The sequence below is a fragment of the Triticum dicoccoides genome, chromosome 2B (genome assembly GCF_002162155.2).
Source record: "Triticum dicoccoides isolate Atlit2015 ecotype Zavitan chromosome 2B, WEW_v2.0, whole genome shotgun sequence".
Lineage (NCBI taxonomy): Eukaryota > Viridiplantae > Streptophyta > Magnoliopsida > Poales > Poaceae > Triticum > Triticum dicoccoides.
Window position 1 is genome coordinate 816,881,440 of NC_041383.1, and position 7,785 is coordinate 816,889,224.

At 44.3% G+C, this 7,785-nt stretch overlaps 1 long non-coding RNA gene across 1 annotated transcript; it reads right to left on the reverse strand.

Annotated features, from left to right (window-relative positions):
• Window positions 1–958: 958 nt before the first annotated feature.
• Window positions 959–2,521, reverse strand: LOC119368991. The gene is made up of 3 exons (XR_005176801.1): window positions 2,463–2,521; window positions 2,328–2,376; window positions 959–1,253 (listed from the first exon to the last, which is right to left on the reverse strand). It is a non-coding gene; the product is annotated as an uncharacterized LOC119368991 (long non-coding RNA).
• Between the last annotated feature and the right edge of the window lie 5,264 nt (window positions 2,522–7,785).

Sequence of the window (7,785 nt, forward strand, 5' to 3'; positions counted from 1 at the left end):
ATTCACACGAACTACAAACCATCAGCTTTCTAACAGCGTCTCCTAGTCCCGAATCGCGACAGCCAGCAGTTCATCGAGGAGCCACACCGACAGTTCCTTTGAAGCTTGCATCAAGGAAGCAAACATCAAGGTTATTTCCTCATGCCTTCTTCATTCCGCAAGCGTTCTCATTTTACGGCACAATTTCGTGTGGCTAACGATGCCAGATGCAAGCACCCAACAGATTATGGTCACTCTCTATCTTAAAAAACAAAATGTGGATGATGCACCTGAAAAAACTCCATCTGAAGAAGAGGGACCTTCAGATACCCTATCTGAAGAAAGTGACCCTTCAGAAACTTCATCTGAAACACTTCAAGGAGAGGCAGACACAACACCAGATGCAAGCCACCAACAGATTATGGCAGATACAGCTCCCAATTACAACATCACAATAGATATCCCACCTGAAGGAGGGGAAGGTTCAAAAACTCAATCTGAAGGACGTGGAGGAGAGGAATTACCAGCATCAGATGCACTCAAAATGATCATGGTGAGTCTTAATCCTGAAGGAAAATTTCTCCACATTTTTTTCCTATTTTAATGACAGAAATGACCTACATTTTTTTTCCAAGTTACTAGTAAGCGTGCACATGCAACGCACGTATCAAACATGAAAAACTCTAACGAAATATAGATAGATTTCTTGAATTTTTTGAAAATCCATACAAAGTGCATTTCTTGACTCATACAAATAATTTGATTATCATTCTTAATGATCAACATTCTTGTTGAAAAAAACATCGCACATCTTTGCATTAATTATATAATCTCTTATCTAAATGCACACTTTCTCAATGCATAGCGCCCAAATGATTATAATCCCCTGTAAATGAATTTCAGTATTTGAACAAAATATACAGGCAGGCTTTGGCCCATTGCGGTATGTTTCAAATATACAACTGTTTGAATTTTTGCTAATCATATTGTTATAGTATAATCTAATCAGAAATTAGAATCACCTTTTTGGATAATAGATTATTTAAAAGGTTTATCACCATTCTCCATACACACATACAAGTACCATTCAATAAAGATCCATTTATGTATCAACAATAATAAAGAACTATTACTATGAGAAAATGAAGTGTCTTTCACAGAAGTGATAAGATGCCAGGTGAGAAAATCAAGTATCAACATTTATCTATCTCCAGCCAATTGAAGATAATGTCATGCAAACCAAACCATGCCTTCGCTCTTTACAACAAGAATTCCTGCCAAGCAAAGCAGAGAAGTGCAGAATAAGGAATCACAAAGTTTCTTTGTAGCTCAGGCTACATGGAACCTCTTATCCTCAACCCTCCAACCTTGCTTTGAGATCCATACTCTCCAACTAACTAACAACAAGAAGATTTCTCTTTTTTGTTTCTCGAAAACGAAACAACTATGAACTTCAAACTTTGCAGATCGAACAAACATTAGAACATCAATGTGTGAAAAAACTTTCAGATTTTTTGGTCTGATATAAATATACAAAATGAGATTTTCTTTGAATAAAAATATTATTTCAAGTATTTAAAATGCATGAAAAAATCTGAAAGTTTTTTTTCCTAGATTGTAGTTAGAATGTATTGTTGTTCTGCAAAAGTTAAAGTTCATATGTTGTGTCATTTGAGAGAAACAAAAAAGACAAATGTGTCTGCACGGATCTTGATGCATAAATGGATGGCAAAGATAAGGGGTACCGTGTAGCCTGAGCTACAGAAAACCACACTCGGAAGGAATTATGTTTGTAGAGCTATCCTCCAATTCCTAAAACACATAAAAGTCCTGCATGACACACTTTACATTTTCAGTGTTGGCACTGCAAAAAAATCATATCATGATTCCCCTATATACTTTCTTGGTGCATATATACGGAACTCCTAACCCAAACTTACCCAAGAAACTGTAGGTTCTTATCAACAAAATTCCATCAGACTATCAGAACAGACAAATGAGGAATTTTTTTTACTTAGAGAACCTCACATCGACCATCCGATATGTCCCAATTTTGTGAAAAATAGCAGATCATCAACAAGCTCACACAACATTGTTCATCAAGCTCTAAACTCTGAATGCGAGGGGAGCTCACAGTACATGTTTTCCCCGCTGGTTTTCCAACTGGCCAGTCGGCTGATGGTACCAAACCGACGGCAATACATAATAAGACTTGTTGGTTGATGCAACCAAACCAACTACAATACATCCTAAGCCAAGTCGGTTGACACCATAAATCAGCTGCAACTCCAAATAAGAAAATGTTCAGACAGAAAAAGACAGCAATGAACTTGAGATCTTGCCTGCACCTTGTCAATCTCCTCCGGGACTTGTTGACGCCTTTGAGAATTGTAAGCACTTCACGTGGAGGAAAACAACATTCAAGCAAGTCTCCGTCACTACATCAGTGCATCCACCAAGTATAAAAAAGGTTCCCAACTCACCTCCACGGCAAACTCAAAGGAAATAATGGATTTACAAAACTTTAAAGTAGGCTTTTTTGAAAACAAACTCAAAATTTAATTAGACCACAATTTACAAAATTAAGGTAACTGCGAGAAAGATATGACAAAATTCCTGAAATTCTCATAACATTTGTATTGCGAATGACAACAGAAAAAAGAAAAGAAGATCTGAATAACAGTAATTGGAAGGATAGAACTACATTTGCTTTAAATAAAATTAGCTAGTTGAGGCTGCAAGAACAACATAGAAGCTAGCATGGATCTAGCAACTACTAAAGTACATTTTAGGCAAGCACGCCTGACCAGCTACAGACCATTTAATCGCTAGTGCTAAAAGAGATATAACTCAGAAACGCAAACCTGCACGTCTCCTTGTGTTCTTGGCTATTTGTGTACCTGCCCTTTGTCCGGATGGTCTTCTTCATGTTGCACGGGCCACCACACTCGGAGCTCGCTGACGCGTTTGCCATTAGCTGTTGATCCTCCAAAACCACATCTCCAACCAATATGAAAGAACAAAATGATTCAAGCTCGACGAAAATATGGATTGGTTTGTTACAAATTATGTGAAAATGCACATGCACCAAATCATGAAGAAAAAGCAAGGCGGTTGAAAATGCAAAGACTCGGTATCACACATCAGTTCAACATGAGTACACACGCATAGTTCATATGATGGACATGAGAATAACTATACACAGAATCCAGCTTCTAATTTTGAACTAAAACGCTAAATTGGAATGTATGAATGGAACGGGAATTCCAGCTGGAACCTTCAGAATTTAGAATGTGGCGGTTGGGTGTAGGAAGAGCTAAAACAATTGATATATCCAAAGAAAGTATTGATTGGCATCTTTCATGCTTTTTAATTATTTTTCTTGCCCTATCCATGGGTGTAGGAAGAGCAGATTGGGCAAATCATAACATACAAGAATCAAATACAGGCCAACGTTCAGAGAAGCATGTACTAATTTAGCTTGTCGAAATTCAGAGAAACATGTGTTGAAGACGCTAGCTCACGGGAAAGCATGCCGCTTGGTGGCGAGGGCCTCAACGTGGTGGCGGCGGTGGTCAAGCAGAGGAGTGGAGGCCGGAGCGGCAGCCCGCACTCACGTCCATAGGTATTTCTTGTGCTTGAAGACCAATGTTGCCTCATCAAGTTTACACACTCATGGCAAAGAAGCATCTGTATGACATTTATATCTCGAACCTGCACAAGAAAGGTTAATATGCAAATGTCTGCCATATTTCTTTGCTGGGTTCTAAACCTGACATTGACAGACAACATAAGGTTAATAGGCTCACATATCCTTGCTAGGGAAAAAGTGGTACCATACAGGAATAGTAGGAAATAAGTTAGAGAACACTAATAGCTTAAGAGTACATATAGCTTGCACATGCATGGACTCACACTCAGCATCAAGGAATAAGATAGCACATAACTGCATGACGAACAGATCAGCCATGCCCATCTACTTCCCTCATTGCCTGCAGGAAATGTCATGTCAAATCCATTCAATGAACACATAACTGAATTGTGCAAATTCAAGTGAAGTAAAAAACACAAACTTCCAGGTTTATCAATTCACTAAGTTGGCAGGCATTATAAGTCTCACACCGCCCTAAACAATATACTAAGCACGTACTCCCTCTGTTCCAAATTACTTGTCGCAGGTATGGATGTATCTAGATGTATTTTAGTTCTAGATACATCCATTTCTACGACGAGTAATTTGGAACGGAGGGAGTACATTATAGCTTCAATGCATTGGACAGAAAAACAAATTACCTTCTTCGCTGGAACGCTGCATTTAAGTCTCATGCCCACTCATGGTGACAGAAGAAAAAAACCACAGTAATTTAAGCAAAGGAGAGCGAGGGAGAGAACCTTGGAAGAAGCGGACGCCAGCGTCGAGGAGCTGCTGGGACCAAGAGGAGGAATCGCGCAGGTCGAGCCGTCGAGGGAGCAGACCTCCAGGGCGTCGCAGCGGATCAGCTCTAGGCATAGAGCGGCGCCGACGAAGCCCTGCCCGCCCGTCACCGCGAACCGCACGCCCTCGATCCCCTCGTTCTCGCTCAGATGCATCTCGGCTGCAACTTCGGGTGTGGGGCTATGCGGTGGCGCGGCTGATCATAACGACCGCAGCAGGGCTCGGGCGGTGACGCGGCGTGGCCGTGGAGGTGAAGAGGAAAATAGGGAAGAGATGGCGTCCGTCGTGCGGGGCGGCGGCAGAGGCTGGGAGGCGTCCGTCGCGCGGGGCGGCGGCAGAGGCTGGGAGGCGTCCGTGGGAAGAGGGGAGCACAGCGGTGGGAAAGGAAGGCGGGGGCGCAATTGGGGCAGTAGATAATTTGTTGGGTTCAGATGCGTTTAGCCGCGTGATGTGCGGAGGGGCAGGACGTGCGCGGGGTAGTCTGCCTGGCAGAACATTTAATCTGGAGCGTTAGTTTGTGTGGCAGATCTTGGATGTAATATGAATTGTTGGATGTAATTTTGTTTGATTGATCTAACGTCTCCGATACTCCTGTGTACACTTTGCTGTGTGGCTTTAGAGGAAGTTATATTTGCTCTTTTAATAGTAATATAGATAATATGGCAAAATTCTGTCACTCATATGCTTAAGAGGTTCAGCCCGAAGGACCACATGCGTGGACCACATGCTGCGGTGCTACGACCCGAAGGGAAGACGCAGCGGCAGCGTGCGGGTCGGGGCGACGGCGGGAGGACCTCGGGGCCGCGGCGAGGACCACGTGATGCAGCGCTACGACCCGAAGGGGAGACGCAGCGGCAGCGTGCGGGTTGGGGCGACGGCAGGAGGACCTCGGGGCGCGGCGAGGACCACGTGATGCAGCGCTACGCCCCGAAGGGGTGGCTCCGCTACAGTGCGCGGGTCAGTGCAGCCACGGGTACAGCCTCAGACGGTGGCGGGGACCATGTGCCACAGCGCTACGAGCCGGTGCAGCCGCAGGAAGAATCACGTGGTGGCGGTGCTGCGGCCCGACGGGGAGACGCAGCGGTAGCCCGATGCTCGGTGGGTAAAGTGGCGTGCTATACTCGGGACAGTCTTCACGGAACCTGCGGAGGCGCGCGCACCAACGACCAGATCGGGCGCACGAGCAAATGAGGCGGACCTTGGGCAGGCGGGTGATCAATTTGTTCGTGCGCGAAGTCGGGAATGCCGCTCGATGGAAGCGGGGTGGCGAAGGAGTCCGAGATGAATCAAAGAGGACATGCCATTTTAATTATGTTTTTTTTTTCGTTGCTGAATTTGAAGGATCCTACGAATCAAAGAGGCCTTTCAATGCGTAGGTACCCTCCATAGGTTTATCAATTTCGTTATAATAATCATCGTCTCACAGTTACCACCTCTATATGTTGATCAGGCTGCACTGAAGATTCGATCAAGAGTTTTCACGGAGGGCATCATGACAATGGCATGCCCAGTTATCCTAGCCATCACACGAGACATTGTTAAACCAAAACTTGACAAGAGTAAATCTGGTCGGCTCATCATCCTCTTTATAGCAGTGGCAGCCTTTCAGATCGGTATTGTCCAATTCCTCGTTATCTGTCTACCAAGCACCGTGAACAATTGGCTCTGCAGCGCCTCAAAGATTCTGATCCACATCTGTGTGGTACTTCTGATGGTTCTGGCTTCCCTTCTTATGAGTCTGATCGGTCTGCCGAGTTTCCGCGTCTACTTGTTGGTTATGGTCCTCGTCGGAATTTTCACAATATGTCTGTTCTACAAGTCATGGCAAAAGGACGACCAGATGGCAGAAATGACTAAAAGTGATATTGAAAAATTGAAGAGTTCACTTGATTTGTCGGCAAACTTCTCGGCTGCGGTCACTACTGTTCTGTTTCTTGGTATAGAATTCTTGGCTTTAGAAGAACTCATGAGCGCCAAGGATCATCAACTACAGCGCATGCTTACATTCCCACTGGTGTCGAGCTTTTCGACCTGGGTATTAGGCTTGGTCACAATGCTCCTGGTGTCAGTCCATCCGTTGATCTCCCGCAAACCCAGCATGATGTCCTTTCTCCACATATTAAGCGCCGGGCTTGCCATCGGCGTATTTGTTGTCGTGTACTATATCACAGCACAAGCGATGGGAGAGAAGCACAGGCCTATTATGTTGTTCTTGGCTGTACCATGCTTGCCCTTCTTCGCCTGGTTGGGTTATGTTGCGAACGACTATTGGTGTGGTACGAATTCGGATACCCCAATGGAAGAAGAACTTGAGCCGGCGTCACTGGAAAACCCAGAGTTAGAAGAACTTGAGCCAGCGTTACTGGAAACCCCAAAGTTAGAAGAACTTGAACCGGCGTCACTGGAACTGATCAAGATCACCTTCGCGGCCTTCTTGGCTGTCACGGTAGCCACCGCCAAAGAGGCTCCAAGTCCAACCAACAACTTCACCATGGTCATGGTGTTCAAATGGTTTAGCGCAACAGCTATTGTCACAGGCCTCGAATGGAGGCTCGTGACGCACTGGAAGAAAGTGCCCCATGCCGTGGCCAGAGGCGCTGATTGTGCTAATTTCATTTCTCACCTGTGCATGGCTGGTGCGGTGATTCCATTGGCAGTGCTGGCAACCGAGGCTGTGAAAAAGGCCAGTGAAGTAGCAACCTGAATTTCGCTGATTCATGATGCTGCTCCCTTGCATTAGTACTACTGTCTGCCGAACTCGATCATGAGTTCGCCAGGGCTGGTCTATATGATTTCAGTTATCGGTTTTTTCTATTGTGGACACTCGATTTGTTTAATTTAAATAATGAGCAGCATGCAACAATTTCATATGTATTGGTCATATTGGACAGAACTTCTCTTATCACATGAAATGGATATTTCCCAGATTTTAAATATAACTTTAGATAGATAACTGTGCAGTATGATTATACTCTCCAAAATATTTATTGGTTGATTTGGTTAGACTTGAGTCTAATATAATTGTGACGATATTACTTTCCAGATGATGTTCCGTATACTACATATTGTCTTGCGATGACGATCGACTTGCTCACATTCTGTTCCGTGCAGCGCCTAGATAGGTTGTCGAATTTGTAAAATTACATCCATGCATGTTAACATTTAGATTTGCAATAATAAATTTGAAAAAAAAAGGCTTGGTTTGGTTTCCATGCATTGAAGTGCATAGTCTGTGATGTCATCCATGCTGGCTTCAATATTTGCTTTTCCAAAATCCAATACGTCTATCGGTCCCCTCGCGAGCTGCATGATGGGTCTCCTCCTGGCCGTTAGATCGCGCCTCCTCCTTTGCCCTATCGCACCAAATTCGC